Genomic DNA, 15,372 nt, shown 5'->3' on the forward strand with positions numbered 1-15,372 from the left:
CTTCCTTTCTTTCTTCCTTCTTTCCTTCATTCCTTTCTTTCTTTCTTTCTTTCCTTCCTTCTTTTCTTTCTTTCTTTCTTTCTTTCTTTCTTTCTTTCTTTCTTTCTTTCTTTCTTTCTTTCTTCCATCTGTCTACTTAATAAGCTGCCCAAGACTTGCTGCTCTACATCACTACATCACTGAAAAAAAATTAACTGCGCTGGGAGTTTACTAGCCCAGAACTCCTCCACTCAAAAGGAAACAGAACAAAACAAATAAAATACAATAGAATACATGATTTCTGTATAACTTCTTCTGTTAAGTATTATTTCAAAATAAACATAGGTTGCATTGTAAAAGAAAATTTGCTCATTATAATCCTGATTTATTTCAGTTAAAGACTCTTTCCTCAGGCTACATTTTTTTCTTTTTCCCATGTTTGAGATGATGTGGGTTTTCTTGTATATTAACCATCCTGTAGAAATATGAAGTAATTCATTAGAAATTATGTATAGACTCCTGAACCTATTGAAGAGCAGCTTTAGGAGGGAAATCCCATTATATGAAATTGAAGTTTTTGAGGAGAAAAGGTATCAAATATACAATTTACAACACTCCCTAGGGATATAGCAGTGAGATTAAAATGTAAGTAGGAAGTACTTAACAAAACCAATAAAAATAAAATAAAACATACAACTTTACATTTTAAAACTAAATCAATATGTGCCTTTAGCGATCTTTTTTTGTATGGATTAATGTACTTTTTATTTGAATTCAATACCACTGCTTATACTTAGGAAAGAAATATTTAAATTGAGGGTTTTTTAAAATAATTTTTTAATCCCTTTCTTACATGACCAAAAATTCTCCTAGTTGTGCTTTACCTTTCTTCTGACAAAGAACCATTCTAAATAACAAAGAATATTTTTTTACAGAATAAAAAGTATTCTTTTTAAAATGTCCATTTTTTATTTATTTTTAATATTAATTCAAAAATGAGTTCCACAGTCTTTCTCTCTCTAAGGAAAAATAAATAAATAAGGGGAGGGAGAAAAGTGAAGAAAACTGGTCAATACATTTCAAAAATTTGAATATAGATAAAATGGTTCATATTGATGAAGCTCTCACATAATGAAGTGAGTCCATTTTTTTTCTGTACTTTCTTTGGAACTTTGCTATTTCTTCAAATTTGGAACATTTGGTATTATTTGTTTTTTGTTGTTTTTTTTCTTTCCATTTACATTGGTTATTACTGTGCATACTGTTTTCTTAGCTTTGAATACTATTCTTGAGCTTATGTGTATATATATATATATATATATATATATATATATATATATATATCTTTCATGATTCTCTTTATGCACCTTGCTCTTCATTTCTTACTGCATAATCATATTTCAAAATATTCAAATACTGCAATTTATTTATCCATTCTCTTATCAATTGTTTTCAACTTTGTTTCTAATTCCTGCTACCTTAAAAAAAAAAGTTGCTACAAGTATTGGGGGCATATGAGAATTGTTTCTTTATCAGTGATGTCACTGAGATACATATATTATAGAGGCATTTCTGAGTCAAAAGACAAATTTTATGGACTAAGTTATGAAAGTAAAATTCATAGTTATTGTTACATATGAAATGAGTGGTGGCCTTGGAAGACCAGAATTCAAATCCAACTTCAGACACCATCTGTGTAATCTTGGGCAAATCACTTATCTTTTTTCTTCCTCGGTTATAAAATGCAGTAAGTTAATATAATAACTACCTCATAAGATTGTTGTGAAGATTATTTGAAACAAAGCTTAAAACAGCAAACTAGCTTATTACTAATCTTTCTAATTCTCACTTTCTTTATTCTCAAATAAAGAAGTTGAATAAGAAATTTCAAAAGAACTCCCTGGGTCTAAATCTATAATCCTATGATTGATCAGTCAAAAATAATGTTTATTATTAAATTTGTTAAAGGGCTTATTGCAAGGGAATTGAGACAGATAAAAAATGACTCTATACTTAAAGATCTTACATGGGGGGGGTAGATGACATACAATAGTTTCTTTCCCCCTCTTTGATCTCTCTCTCTCTCTCTCTCTCTCTCTCTCTCTCTCTCTCTATCTCTCTTTCTATATTTCTCTATCTTTCTCTCCTTCCCTCCCTGTTCCCATCTCCTTTTTCTTCTTTTCTTTCCTTCCCTTGTTTCTTTGTCAAATACACACACACACACACACACACACACACAGATAATATAATTGGAGGAGGAGGAAATCACTAGGACAAGGAACTAGCATTACAAATAAGATTAGGGAACTCTTCATGAAAGTTTAAGGTTAGCAAAAGATGATGAGTTCTAAAGTTAAAATAAAAATCTTGAGGACAGATTAGGAGACATAGCATTAGAGAGCAGAGGAACTAATTCTGTGAATGTAAAGACAAAAGACAGAAATTAGATTTAAGTTACTAGTTCTATTTGGATGAGCATGTTATGTTATGAAGCAGAGAACTGTTAAATGAGACTGAAAATATGGAAAGATGTATAGGAATAACAGTAAGGACTGGACATGTGATTTCAATGGTTTAGAGAACTCCCACATGAGAAAATTCCCTCTCTACAAATGCAAATTGCCACATTCTCTGAAATTTATAACCTTGTTGCTTAGCACTAAGAGATTATATGAATTGCTCCTTACATGGTTATGCTTTAAAAACTAGAAAGATAGTACAAAGATTTAAATAGTGCAAAGTCTTAAAAGTCAAATTAAGGAGTTCACATAATTAACAGACTGCTGCTGCAAAGTGCATTATACTATACATTATTTGATGGGGTCACAAAGAATTGGACACAACTGAAATGACTGAACAACAAAACACTTTATCACAATATGATATAAAATTGTCTTTGGATGATTCTGATAAAGAGATTAGAATACTTCTCCTTGACATACAGATAAGGATGCATTAGGTCTCCTTTCATTTGGGTTTATTACTTTTGTTTAAGGTCAGGGTACTATAAATTCTCTCTGAGGATCTTAGAACAAAGAACTATCTAAGTCTATATCTTTACTTAACTTTTTGGCAGTTTTTCATGTGACATGTCATCTCCTGACGCTGTACCTTCCACTGTATGTAGAATCTTTTCCCTCTTTAGTTCTCCCTTTTTGAATCCCTAGCTTCCTTCAAAAGTCAGATTTTGCCACCTATGCTTCTGAATTATTGATAATATATTTTTATTTTCAAAATACTTGCAAAGATAGGTTTCAACATTTACCCTTGCAAAACCTTGTGTTCCAAATATTTCTCCCTCCCTTCCTCCCAACTTGTTCTTCTAGACAGCAAGTAATTCAATATAGATTAAGATGTGAAATTCTCCTAAGCATATTTCTACATTTATCATCCTTCATAAGAAAAATCAGGCTAAAAAGCAAAAAAAAAAAATGAAAAAAAAAACAATCAAACAACAAAAAGGTGAAGTACTATATTATAACCCACATTCATTCCCCATATTCTTCTTTCTGGATGCAGATGACACTCTCCATCACAAGTCTCTTGTAACTGGTCTAAATTATCTCATTATTGAGAAGAGACAAGTCCATCACATAAACTCATAAATTACCTATTTGATAAAGATTTCTCTACCTGCTAATTATCTCCCTTCAATTAATTTACATATCTTTGTGTACATTTATACATGATCAATAGTTTCACTCATGCCCTGCTCTTCTTGACTGCAATTGAGAGTTTCTTCACAAAGATATTACAGTAGTTTATCATTTTCTTCTTCAGTTCATTTTACAGATGAGGAAACAGAGACAAACAGAATTAAATGATGTCTCTATAGTCAAACATTCAGCAAGTAACTGCAGCAAGATTTGAAATCAGGAAGATGATCTTCCTGACTTTAGGATCAGCATTCTATCTACTATACCATCTCAGTGATTTTAGTATTTATATATGTACAAGTTATATCATCATATAGAATATAAGCTCTTTAAGAATAAGGACTGTTTATTTTTTGTCCCTGCATCCCAAGAAATTCTTGGACGTATAATAGACTCATAATAATGATTTAAATGATTGTTACACAAATAAATTACGTCACACAACTTAGTATAATTTTGGACATATCTTTTTGTAGGATAGTTGCCATACTTTAACAGCAGAAATAATTATATCATTTTCTAAGATTAAGAGAGATATAAAAAGAGTTGGAACAAATAACAAGTTCACACCAGGTATGGGAGAATGTTCAAACAAAGGTTTCCTGATGGAAATAACATAAGGATTGAGAAGAGTAGTTCAGTGTCGCTGGAACACAGAATATGTTGAAGATTAGAACGAGATGAAGCCAAACTTTACTTGAAGCTAGATTGTGATTGTCTCCAAAACCTAGAAAAAAATATAAGTTCCATTAACTAAATAATGGTAATGGATTTTGTTTTTATGTAGGGGCAGATAGTTGGAGGGGTGAAAACAGAACACATTTTCAGAAATCACTAAAACTTTGAGATTAAATCGATGGAAGAATGGCATTTAAAATCACTAAATTAAGTGATGACATATAGGCCACAGTCCAGTTATTAAAAAACAAACAACAACAAAAACCAAACCCACAGTTGCCCATCTGATTTTGTTGTCTACATAATTTTGATTGTATTTCTGGATAAATGGAATATAGTTTTATTCAGAAGCAGGACAGTATCTTGAACATATTAAGAGAATAACAAATATTTGTGGAATTGAATTAAATTTGGCAGATATTGGAATCCCATAGTCTTATTTTAAAAATCACTTTTAAAAATTGTAATTTTTGGTAACTATTTGAAATTTTGATTCACATCTATATTTTGTACACATCTATGTTTTTCATACTAAGAGAAGAGAGAAAGAAAAAGACAGACAAAAATACAGAGATGCAGAAACACAGAGAGGGTCAGGGAAGGACAGAGACAGAGACAGAGAGAGACAGATACAAAAACACACAGAGACAGACAAGGAGACAGACAGACATAGACAGAGACAGACAAAAACAGAGAGAGATAGAGACTGCGGGGAATGAAGAGAAGAGACATGCAGAGAGAAACACACAGAGGGAGATAGAGACATACAGAAATAGACAGACATATGGACAGGTAGAAACAGATGGACAAAAAGATAAATAGATGGATATAATGACAGAAATACAGATGTGAAAAGACAGAGTAAATAATGAAATCCTGTGCATAGACAGAACTGCCAATGTACTGTGGAGAGCTTGGTGTTGTTTTTTTTTTTTTTTTTTTTTCCTGAAAAATCTCCAGGGGAAGCAGATAGCAGCCTTCAGTGAACTTGATGCACACAGGCTGAGGGACACATTTTCTGAAGGATTCATATTAATTCAACAGTCAAGCCTTTGGGCTGTTATATTTTGCTTTATATTAAAATTGCTTTAAAAATGTGCCTGCAAGTTTCTGCTTCACAGGCTGAAGTGCAGATAATGTGTTCAGTTCTTCAATTATAAATGATGTTAAAACAAGTATTTCAAGTATTTGAGGACAGCTCTCCAAGGTTGGATGAGTGACAACAGATAACAGACCTGAAATTAATTAGCTCTTTGCTCCATTTTACAGACAAGAAATCCTTGCAATGCTCTTAACAAATACCTTGCCATGGCATATTCACAACATCACCTCAGTTTGCTTCTATAGACCTTAGTTTTGAGGAAAAGGAGAAAAAATAAATCAGAGACAAAAATAACAGGAAGGTTTTCAGTTAATAAAATTTAGCCTAATCCAACTTAGTACCAGCCTGTGTTCATCAAACCCTTCTGACTTGCTTACTCTTTTCAGCTTTTCAGGATTTAAGTTACACAGCAAGCATTCTCTGTACAACATAACTACAGAATGAAATTATTTTTATAAATGCCAATGAAATAAAGAATAAGGAAAATATCTCACAGCTTGGTTGAGAAATCAGTTGATGAAAAGTGAGCAATGCTAGAATTTTTGGAGCACTTATAATTTGATGAGAAGTTAAGATCATCATTAACTTTAGATTTTCATCCTGAGAATTACATTTGGCAAACCTATATAGGAGTTAAAATAATGTATTTGACACTTAATCATATAAGCTTTCCTACTCTGAGAGAAAAGTATTTACAAAATCTCTTAGACAGGGAAAGGACATTGTTCTGAAGCTAGTTCATTCTTTAAACAATGAAAGGGAAACCATTTCCTTGTTAAAGAAAGGGAGAAAGAAGTGGTAACTCTTTTTCATGGATGAATTAGGAGAAATTAAAATGTTGAAATGTATGTCTCTAGAACATGAATATAGTAGAATAAATACTTTTCTGGTCTAAGATATGAAAAGCCAATGTTTGCAGCTATTTTTTTCAAAGAAATATTTGGAAATATAATTACAGGTGATTTTTGTTTTTTTACACTTTATCCAAGCATTCAGTGTCATATGATACCTAGGAATCAAAAACTACTCACAAAACTTCCTACCCTTGCTTAATACTCGATTGTATATTCACATTATGTAGACAATGCAAATGTCTTATGAAAGTAAAAAAGGGTAGTAGAATTTGGAAATTGTCGTTTAAGTGCTTCTCTAAGTAGCTGGATAGAGCAGAAATGCTTCATTATCAGCTTCCTCTTATTTTCTTAAGCAATTCACTTCTTATTAATGGAGGGAAGATTGAATATGTTACCAAAATAAACTGACTGCAGCAGTCTTCACTTGTGAAAACACATGACAAATGACATATTATTAGTCTTATAAAAAAAACCTATTAACTTTAGTGTCAATATAATAAAGAATAAATGATTATAGTTTCTATATTTTATTTGGAAAAATAGGTATATTAAACATTTTAAAGTTTTCTTTTATAATAACCTCCTTTTGAAGAAAGAATTGCAATAAGTCCATGTTGTCACAGTTGAGTGTTTGAGGGAAAGTTGTTGTAATGAACAACTTTCTAATAAGACCAAAAACTTATGTGAGAATAGGTGCAGTATGCTCAACAATTGTGACACTCCTTACCACTACCAAGTGAACAGTGAAGCATTCACAAATAATCTATTCCTATTTTCTTTCATTGTGCTGCATGGAGGGGAAAAAGTTTTCTCACTGGATGAAGAACTGGAACTCAGGATATATTTGAAAGGGCACTAAACAGCTATGGGAGGCACTCTTTCCCTTTCTACATATTGAGGAAGAAGGATAAATTGCTATAGGTCCCTAAGGAAGGAAGTTTACACTTTCTCTTACTCAGTCTTAAAGAAATTATGAGCATGCTCTTTTCTGGCAGTGACATAAAATAAGCAGTTGGCAGCAAGATGTCATTGCTTCACATTGGAGGCTGCCAGTAGTTCTTTTTTTTTTTTTTTTTTTTTGTAACTGTATTTATTTATTTATTATTATTGCAGCTTTTTATTTACAAAATATATGCATGAGAAAATTTTCAACATTGACCCTTACAAAACCTTCTGTTCCAAATTTTCCCTCTTTCCCCCTCCCCCCTCCCCTAGGTGGCAGGTAGTCCAATATATGTTAAATATGTTAAAATATATGTTAAATCCAATATATGTATATGTATTTATTCAGTTGTCTTGCTGAACAAGAAAAATCCGATCTACAAGAAAAAAAATCTGAGAAGCAAAACAAAAATGCAAACAAACATCAATGAAAAGAGTGAAAACGCTATGTTGTGGTCCACACTCAGCTCCCACAATCCTTTCTCTGAATGTAGATTACTCTCTTCATTACTGAACAATTGGAACTGGTTTGAATCATCTCATTGTTGAAGAGAGCTACATCCATCAGAATTGATCTTTGTATAGTCTTCTTGTTGTCATGTATAATGATCTCCTGGTTCTGTTCATTTCATTTTGCATCAATTCATGTAAGTCTCTCCAGGTCTCTCTGGAATCATCCTGTTTGTCATTTCTTACAGAACAATAATATTCCATAACATTCATATACCATAATTTAGTCAGCCATTCTCCAATTGATGGGCATTCATTCAATTTCCAGTTTGTAGCCACTTCAAAAAGGGCTGCCACAAACATTTTTGCACATGTGGGTCCCATTCCCTCCATTAAGATCTCTTTGGAATATAAGCCCAGTAGTAACACTGCTGGATCAAAGGGTATTCACAGTTTGATAACTTTTTGAGCATAGTTCCAAACTGCTCTCCAGAATGCCTGGATTTGTTTACAGTTACACAACCAATGTATCAGTTTCCCAGTTTTCCCACATCCTCCAGCATTCATTGATATCTTTTCCTGTCATCTTAGCCAATCTGAGAAGTGTGTAGTGGTATCTCAAAGTTGTTTTAATTTGCATTTCTCTGATCAATAGTGATTTGCAATCAAGACAACTCTGAGATATCACTACACACCTGTTGTGTAGTGGAGAATGGTTGAATAAATTATGGCATATGAATGCTATGGAATATTATTTTTCTGTAAGAAACGACCAGCAGGCTGATTTCAGAAAGGCCTGGAGAGATGTATATGAACCGATGCAAAGTAAAATGAGCAGAACCAAGATATCATTATACACAGCAACAACAAGATTATATGGTGATCAGTTCTGATGGATGTGGTTCTCTTCAACACTGAAATGATTCGGACCAGTTCCACTTGGGCAGTGATGAAGAGAACCATCCACATCCAGAGAGAGAACCATGGGAACAGAGGGTGGAACACAGGATAGCATTCTCGCTCTATCTGTTATTTGCTTGCATTTTCTTTTTTCTTAGTTTTTATTTTTCTTCCTTCTTGATCTGATTTTTCTTGTGCAACTCAATGGCTATGTGAATATGTATACACATATTGGATCTGGCATGTATTTTTGGCATATTTAACATGTACTAGACTGCCTGCTAGGTGGGGGAGGGGATGGGGGAAGAAGGGGAAAATTTGCAGCTGGAATTTAGGCAGGGGTTAATGTTGGAAAAAATGATCCATGCATATATTTTGTGAATAAAAATCTTTTTTTTCTTTAATAGCCTTTTATTTACAGGTTATATGTATGGGTAACTTTACAGCATTAACAATTGCCAAACCTCTTGTTCCAATTTTTTACCTCTTACCCCCCCATCCTCTCCCCCAGATGGCAGGATGACCAGTAGATGTTAAATATATTAAAATATAAATTAGATACACAATAAGTATACATGACCAAAACGTTATTTTGCTGTACAAAAAGAATCAGACTCTGAAATATTGTACAATTAGCTTGTGAAGGAAATAAAAAAATGCAGGTGGGCATAAATATAGGGATTGGGAATTCAATGTAATGGTTTTTAGTCATCACCCAGAGTTCTTTTTCTGGGCATAGCTGGTTCAGTTCATTACTGCTCCTTTGGAAATGATTTGGTTGATCTCATTGCTGAGGATGGCCAGGTCCATTAGAACTGGTCATCATATAGTATTGTTGTTGAAGTATATAATGATCTCCTGGTCTTGCTCATTTCACTCAGTATCATTTCATATAAATCTCTCCAGGCCTTTCTGCAATCATCCTGTTGATCATTTCTTACAGAACAATAATATTCCATAATATTCATATACCACAATTTATTCAGCCATTCTCCAATTGATGGGCATCCAGTCAGTTTCCAGTTTCTAGCCACTACAAAGAGGGCTGCCACAAACATTCGTGCACATACAGGTCCCTTTCCCTTCTTTATAATCTCTTTGGGATATAATCCCAGTAGTAACACTGCTGGATCAAAGGGTATGCACAGTTTGATAACTTTTTGAGCATAGTTCCAAACTACTCTCCAAAATGGTTGGATTCGTTCACAACTCCACCAACAATACATCAATGTCCCAGTTTTCCCGCATCCCCTCCAACAATCATCATCATTTTTTCCTGTCATTTTAGCCAATCTGACAGGGGTGTAATGGTATCTTAGAGTTGTCTTAATTTGCATTTCTCTGATTAATAATGACTTGGAGCATCTTTTCCTATGACTAGAAATAGTTTCAATTTCTTCATCTGAGAATTGTCTGTTCATATCCTTTGACCATTTTTCAATTGGAGAATGAATTGATTTTTTATAAATTAGAGTTAATTCTCTATATATTTTGGAAATGAGGCCTTTATCAGAACCTTTGAATGTAAAAATGTTTCCCAGTTTATTGCTTCTCTTCTAATCTTGCCTGCATTAGTTTTCTTTGTACAAAAACTTTTTAACTTAATATAATCAAAATTTTATATTTTGTGATCAGTAATGATCTCTAGTTCTTCTTTGGTCATAAATTCCTTCCCCTTCCACAGGTCTGAGAGGTAAACTATCCTGTGTTCCTCTAATTTATTAAAAATTTCATTCTTTATGCCTAGGTCATGAACCCATTTTGACCTTATGTTGGTGTACGGTGTTAAGTGTGGATCAATGCCTAGTTTCTGCCATATTAGTTTCCAATTTTCCCAGCAATTTTTGTCAAACAGTAAGTTCTTATCCCAAAAGCTGGGGTCTTTGGGTTTGTCAAAGACTAGGTTGCTATAGTTGTTGACTGTTTTATCCCTTGAACCTAACCTATTCCACTGATCAACTAATCTAGTGAATAAAAATCTTTAATAAAAAATAGTGATTTGCAGCACCTTTTCATATGACTAGAAATAGTTTCAATTTCTTCATCTGAAAATTGTCTGTTCATATCCTTTGATCACTTTTTAACTCAATATAATCAAAATTTTATATGTTGTGATCAATAATGATCTCTAGTTCTTCTTTGGTCCCAAATTCCTTCCTCCTCCATAGGTCTGAGAGGTAAACTATCCTATATTCTTCTAATTTAATTATAATATTGTTCTTTATGTCTAGATCATGAACTCATTTTGACCTTATCTTGGTATGCGGTGTTAAGTGTGGGTCTATCAATACCTAGTTTCTGTCATACTAGTTTCCAACTTTCCCAGAAGTTTTTGTCAAATAGTGAATTTTTATCCCAAAACAATCCCCAAAATGATATCTTTGGGTTTCTGACAGTAGTTTTTACAAATATGTGTTCCAGAAAAGAGAATGCTCAAAGTTTTTGCATGAGTGAATGAGAAAGGGTCCAAAGGCCTTTCCCTGTTGGAGAGCCCACCAAAGTTTATCCTCCTCACTTAAATTCTGGAATCAATCCTAGATGGCTGTGTATACTATGAAGTTACTGTACTGCTAAAGCACCATTAATGGAATTGTTTTGTTCTTCTCTTATTACAAGCCTTCAGAGTACTAGGATTTCTTCAAAGCTCATAAATAAAGTTGCCTTCTATAGGAAACCTTTTCTGGCTCTCTTTCCCTACCCCCAATTACTATACCTTTTCTTCTAAGATTAATTTATGTATGTCTTATATGCATCTCTTTATGTACATTTTGCCTGCCTCATTTTAATACTCCTCTTATGGAAGTACTATTTTTTTTTCTTTTGTTCTGTTATCCCTTGTATATCTAGGCATTGTATCACAGTGTCTGAAAGATAATTAGCAAAATAATGGTCTATAATAGGGGTCCTTTTTCAAAGTCTTTTGAAGTCTATGAACACATTATCAGAATAATATTTTTGCTTGAATAATATGCATAAAGTCACAAAGGAAATCAAATAAGCCCAAATAATTATCAAAATATTTTAAAATAATTTGCAATATAGATTAATTATCTTTGTTCTATATGGATAAGTAATATTTCTGCCTGTTTTACTTTTATTCATAATTTGTTAGTTATCATGATTTTTTTCTCAATACATTATCTCACGATGTTTAGAAATGTGTATTTTTTTATGTTAACACAAGTCTTTTGAATCTATAGTCAATTTTTTTCGTTGTGCATTTTTGTGTTTTAGCTCTATGAAATATGTTTGGCTTTGAGAGACAAATATAGAACTCCCTCAATTACTGACTTGCAATTCACTTTTTTTTCTTTATTTATTTTTGATCACACTGTTTTATGAATTATGCTGACAAAGAAAAATCAGAACAAAAAGAAAAAAACCATAGGAGAGGGGAAAAAAACAACAGGATAAAGTGAACATAGCATGTGTTGTTTTACATTCACTCTTCATAGTTCTTTTTCTGGATGCAGATGGTACTTTTTCCCTGAACCACTGAGAAGAAACAATAATTTCACAGTTTATCATTACATATTCTTCCTTCTCTTATATACAATGTATTCCTGTTTCTGCTTGTTTAGCTCAGCATCAGTTCTTTTAAATCTTTCAGCTTGCTCATCATTTTTACAGAACAATAATATTCCATTATCTTCATTTACTAGGGTTTATTCAGCCATTCCCAATTGATGGAAATCTAGTCATTTTCTATTTTTTTGCCACCAAAATAACCTCTCAAAACATCTTTGTACATGTGGGTCCTTTTCCCTCTTTTATGAATAATTCAGTACACAAACCCTGTAGTGGCACTGCTGGATCAAAGGATATGCACAGTTTGTTACCCTTTGAACATAATTCCAAATTACTCTCCAAAATGGTTGGATCATATCACAACTCCACTAATAATGATTAGTGTCCCAATTTCCCCATATTACCTCCAAAATTTATCATTATCTTTTCCTGTCATCTTAGCCAATATGAAAGATATCATGTGGTATCTCAGAGTTGTTTTCATTTACATTTCTCAAATCAATAGTAATTTAGCGTAGTTTTTCATATGACTATAGATGGCTTTAATTTCACATTTGAAAATTGATTTATATTAATTATGGAATGGCTTGTGTTCTTATACATTTGGCACAATTCTTTATATTTTTTTGAGAAATGAGACTGTAAAATTTTCCCCCAGCTTTATACTCCCCTTTTAATCTTGTTTCTGTTCATTTTGTCTGAGCAATTAAAAAAAAAAATATATCATATAATCAAAGTTGTCTCTTTTGCCTTTTGTAAGGTTCTCTAGTTGTTCTTTGGTCACAAATTACTCCCTTCTCCAAAGATCTGATAGGCAAATTATCCCTTGCTCTCCTAATTTGCTTATTGTATCATCCTTTATGCCTAAACCACACTTTTTTCTTTATAAATTTAGATGATGTACAAAATTGTGACATCTACATTTAATAATATTATTCATTTATTGCTTGAGAATATCTTTGAGCATAATGTTGTTTCCAGTTTTTAATTGCCTACAAAAGGGGAATTTTCATTTTTTTTTTCTTTTTTCATGTACATTAACATTAGGGCTTGAGCTTATCTAATTTATTTTGCACTTTCTTTTTTATCAAATCATTTCATCATTTCAGCAATAGGTTTATGATTGCTAACTTTGTGCTTTTGTATCTTAAATTTCTTTTGTTGATTTTCATTCAATTCATATTTTATCCCTTCAATTACTTTTGTTTTCACTAATAAAGCACTAATTTTCAACACAGATTTCTTCCTCCTTTATCATCTCTGTATACTTTTTTTAACTGCTCATTTATCTTTGTATCTTTCTTTCTTTGATTTAGTTTCTCCCTTCTTTTGGTGCACTTCTTCTCCTTACCTTTATTAAATATGCTCTAAACTCATTCCCTTTCATCAGTATCTTAGCTTAGGTATCACATTTTATGATACTCTTTTCCCAGCATTTTCATTTACATTATTATATTTGTTATTCCTATACTTTTATACTTTAGTCTAGTAAGAATTTTATTATTTTTTCATGTTCTATTCTCAAACACCCCTATTTATTTTGGTTTATTGATAAGAGAGTTTCTAAAATTTAAATTATCTTCACTTTCCTATTTTTATCATTGCCTTTATAGATCTCTCACACGTCCCTTGTACAGGTAATACATGTATTTATTTATATTTTATTTTCTTCTTAATGTAACTTCCATTAACCTCATACTGAACATAAAAATTCATTAAAACTATTGGTAACATATGGTGGAAATCATTCTTTAATTCAAATTATAAGAACTCCTCCTAACCATTGTTCTTCCAGTCATTTTTCTTCACTCTTAAGGCTATTGATCCATGGCACCCTCTTCATGTTAAATATTGCCCAGTCTAAGGGAAATATATATTACACCTCACCCCTCCTTATGTTTAGATTTTATCATTTGAAGTTGTTGTTTTTTTTTTCTCACCTCAATAAAATCTTTTATCAGGATCTTTTCTCTCATTGTGATATGGTTGTGTTCACCAATGACATTTTTTCATTTCCCCTTCAAGAATGAGCCCATGCTTTCTGTGCTTTCCTATTCCAATCCCTCCCCTTCCTATTTTTAACCTTAGTCTCTCATAGTTCAAAAGTCGTGTTCAGAGACAGAAGAAATTACTCTGTCTCTAAGTCCCAAGAATATATGGATATTCCCTTGCAGCTTCTTATTCCTCTCCTCTTCATAATAGAATTATTTTCCCCTTGCATTATTCATGCCCCTTCCTCCCATACACAAGACAATGAATCCCTCATAAAGTATCATGGGATTTAATTCATGGAATATTAATTTAGTTCTTAATATTTTCCCTTAACAAATCTTTAATATTCTATTGAATTTTTAGCCCCTTAGATCCCTTTTGAAGATCCTATTAGTTCTTTCTTTTGCCCAATATTTCTACCTCCCTCCAACCTCACAAACAAAAATAGAATTATGAAAGTTTCTTTTCTATTTCTTGATAAATTTTTGTTCCCATTGTGTTTCTTTTTTCTTTAATGTTTACAATTTAAATGTTTTGAACATAACTTCCTTTTTTCCCTTAGACTACCTCAAATTACTTTTTTGTTGAAAATCCATCTGTTTTTTTTTTTTTATGATTGGGGTTAGTTTGAAGAATAAGTTGTTTTAAGTTGAAATGAGGTCCTTTCTTCTGGAATATATCTAATTCCTTACTTTTATCTGTACCTTTTTTTCATGGTTGCAAAAGGGCATACCAAATACAGAATAGCCCTAGAAGAAGGCAACTTAAATATATGATAAGTATTTAATAAACATTTTGGATATCGAAGAAATATAATAACTTTATCTCCCAAACAAAAAAGTCTTGATCCTTTAAAACTATGTATATATTTGCTGATAGATATCAAACCCCTTCAGTGAATCTTCATCTGATATCTATCAGCAAATATATACATAGTTTTAAAGGATCAAGAAAAATTAAAATTAGAGGGAACAAGTGACTAGCTGTTTTAAAAGAAAAGAGGGGGAAAAAAACAGGTTTTTAGAACCCATTATCTCATATAAGATATCTGACAACTAAGCTTGCTTCACATGTATAACCCAGGAAATAACTTTGTTTGGGAGATATTGCCTGTCAATCAGAAGATCAAAAGCATAAGATTGAAGTTCAGGTTGATCTGTCTTTACTAAAATGATCTTTAAATAGTGACCCTAAGATTACAGATTCTTTTCATATAGACAATATTAGTTCCACAAGACAAATGAGCTCCCCTCCCACTGTAGTGTAGTCTCTGATTGCCTTTGCTTTTCAT

The sequence above is a fragment of the Sarcophilus harrisii genome, chromosome 4 (assembly GCF_902635505.1).
Source record: "Sarcophilus harrisii chromosome 4, mSarHar1.11, whole genome shotgun sequence".
Classification (NCBI taxonomy): Eukaryota; Metazoa; Chordata; class Mammalia; order Dasyuromorphia; family Dasyuridae; genus Sarcophilus; species Sarcophilus harrisii.